General features: G+C 45.8%; 1 pseudogene; it reads left to right on the plus strand.

Moving 5' to 3' along the window:
- Window positions 1–719: 719 nt before the first annotated feature.
- Window positions 720–2574, plus strand: LOC100661772 (olfactory receptor 2F1-like; annotated as a pseudogene).
- Window positions 2575–3245: the final 671 nt, after the last annotated feature.

Raw genomic sequence — 3245 nt, forward strand, 5'->3', positions numbered from 1 at the left:
AGGGAGAGGGTTTTTTATTGATTAATCAGTAGATAAGAACTGCTTTGGGTGAAGGGAAAGACAACACTCAATACATGGAAGGTCAGCTCAGTTGGACTGGACCAAAAGCAAAGAAGTTTCCGGGATAAAATGAATGCTTCAAAGGTCAGCAGAGCAGGGGCGGGGGTCTGGGGAACATGGTTTGTGGGGACTTCTAAGTCAATTGGCAAAATAATTCTAGTATGAAAACATTCTGCATCCCACTTTGAAATGTGGCGTCTGGGGTCTTAAATGCTAACAAGCGGCAATCTAAGATGCATCAATTGGTCTCAACCCACCTGGAGCAAAGGAAAATGAAGAACACCAAGGTCACACGACAACTAAGAGCCCAAGAAACAGAAAAGGCCACATGAACCAGAGACCTACATCATCCTGAGACCAGAAGAACTAGTTGGTGCCCGGCCACAATCGATGACTGCCCTGTCAGGGAGCACAACAGAGAACTCCTGAGGGAGCAGGAGATCAGTGGGATGCAGACCCCAAATTCTCATAAAAAGACCATACTTAATGGTCTGACTGAGACTAGAGGAATCCCGGCGGCCATGGTCCCCAGACCTTCTGTTGGCACAGGACAGGAACCATCCCCGAAGACAACTCATCAGACATGAAAGGGACTGGTCAGCAGGTGGGAGAGAGATGCTGATGAAGAGTGAGCTAATTATATCAGGTGGTCACTTGAGAGTGTGTTGGCAACTCTTGTCTGGAGGGGGGATGGGAGGATAGAGAGAGAGGGAAGCTGGCAAAATTGTCACGAAAGGAGAGACTGAAAGGGCTGACTCAATAGGGGGAGAGCAAGTGGGAGTACGGAGTAAGATGTATGTAAACTTGTATGTGACAGACTGATTGGATTTGTAAATGTTCACTTGAAGCTTAATAAAAGTTAATAAAAAAAAAAAGTGGTTCATCGCTGTTAGGCTGCATTGATAAGCATTTGAAATAGTAAGGAGAGAATTCAAGAAAGAAGTAAATGAACCCCAGGGTTAGAAATTGTGTCTAAAGAAGAAAATCAATTTTTAACACTAATCTTTTTAACTCAAATGTCTGACATTTCAGTAAAACCTTCCCACTTAAGGAAAAGGAAAAGAAAGCTCTTCTCTAGTCTGGACCACATCAGTGGGGTCTACTGTATTCCAAAACCATGAAGGAAAGACCTATAACCTGGAAACCTCATGGCACAAATGTCATGACTTGCATTTAAGATTGGATACCTTTTTGGTTTAAATGACCTTATGAGGTCATCTGCCACCCTGAGCTTCTGGGATTTATTATAACATTGCTTTGGTTCCCAGAGGCTCATGGGCAGGAAGAACCAGACATGGACGAATGAGTTCTTTTTGCTGGGGCTGTCCAGTGACTGGGGGACACAGGTGTCCCTCTTTGTACTGTTCCTGGCCATGTACCTGGTGACTGTGTTGGGGAACTCCCTCATCATCCTCCTCATCAGACTGGACAGCAGGCTCCACACCCCCATGTACTTCTTCCTCAGTGTCCTGTCCTTCGTGGACATTTGCTACACCAACAGCACTGTCCCTCAGATGCCGGTCCACTTCCTGTCAAACCGCAAGTCCATCCCATTCCACAGCTGCATGCTCCAGCTGTACATCTCTCTGGCAATGGGCAGCACAGAGTTCTTCCTGCTGGGAGCCATGGCCTATGACCGCTATGTGGCTGTGTGTCACCCCCTGTCCTACATGGTCATCATGCACAGAGGGCCGTGCCTGGGACTGACCTCCAGCTGCCTGGTGGCTGGCTTTGCGAACTCATCGATGCAGACCATCCTTATCTTCAAGTTGCCCTTTTGCCATAATGTCGTCAATCACTTTGCCTGTGAGATGCTGGTTGTGCTGAGGCTGATCTGTGTGGACATCTCCTTCAATAAGGTCATGGTGGCCATCTCCGGCTTCCTTGTGATTATGCTTCCCTTCTTCCTGGTCCTGTTCTCCTATGCTCGCACAGTGGTCACCATCCTGCACATCCACTCTATGCATGGATGCCACAAAGCCTTCAGTACCCCTCCCGCCTCACTGTGGTATCAGCGTGCTTTGGGACAGCCATCTTCACCTACATGAGACCTGAGGCTGACTCCTTAGCAGAACAGGAGAAGATGGTGGCCCTCTTATATGCTGTGATGACCCCCATGCTGAATCCTTTGATCTACAGCTTGAGGAACAAGGAGGTGATGAGTGCCCTACGAAGAGTGTTGGGAAAACTTGGTGAAGAAAGATAAAGACTCAAAAAAGTTCCCCTTTCTCCAGCTGGACAAAGAAAGACATTCCAAACAAAGAGGAAAAGACTGTTATGCCCGTTCTCCTCAGACTGCTGACAAAGTAGACAAGATGAACCCATTTTTGTAGGCTTGCTTTCCACATTACAGGTCTGTTTATGTGTCATTGCCCTGTTAATTGTTATTATTGTTAGTTGCTGTGGAGTTGGCTCCAACTCATGGTGACTCCATGTACAACAGAGCAAAATACTGCCCCGTCCTATACCATCTTCACAATCATAAATATGCTCCAGTCCATTGTTGTGGCCCATGTGTATTTCAAATGCCTTCTACTCTAACGGGTTCATCTTCCAGCACTATGCTGGGCAATATTCTGTTGTTATCCATAAGATTTTAACTGGCTAATTTTCAGAAGCCCCCACATGTTGCTGTGATGCTGGAAGCTCTGCCACAAGTATTCAAAGAGCAGCTGGATCACCCGTGGCAGATAAGTTTCAGCTGAGCTTCCGGACTAAGACAGACTAGGAAGAAGGATGTGGTGGTCTCCTTCTGAAAAGACTTAGCCAGTGAAAACCTTATGAATCGCAGTGGAACATTGTCTGAGATTGTGCTGGAAGATGAGCCCGTCAGGTTGGATTGCACGCAAAATATGACTGGAGAAGATCTACCTCCTCAAAGTAGGGTCAACATTAATGACATGGATGGAGTCAATCTTTCTGGGCCTTCATTTACTGATATGGCACGATTCAAATAGAGACGAAGGACCTGCAAACATCCATTAATAATAAGAATATGGAATGTATAAAGTATGAATGTAGGAGAATTGGAAATCACCAAAAATGAAATGGAACACATAAACATCTATTGTAGGAATTAGTGAGCTGAAATGGACATGTATTGGCCATTTTGACTCTGACAATCCTATTGTCTACTATGCCAGGAACAGCAAATTGAAGAGGAAGGGCATTGCATTTATTGCCAA

Source organism: Loxodonta africana, chromosome 8 (assembly GCF_030014295.1).
Source record: "Loxodonta africana isolate mLoxAfr1 chromosome 8, mLoxAfr1.hap2, whole genome shotgun sequence".
NCBI classification, from domain to species: domain Eukaryota; kingdom Metazoa; phylum Chordata; class Mammalia; order Proboscidea; family Elephantidae; genus Loxodonta; species Loxodonta africana.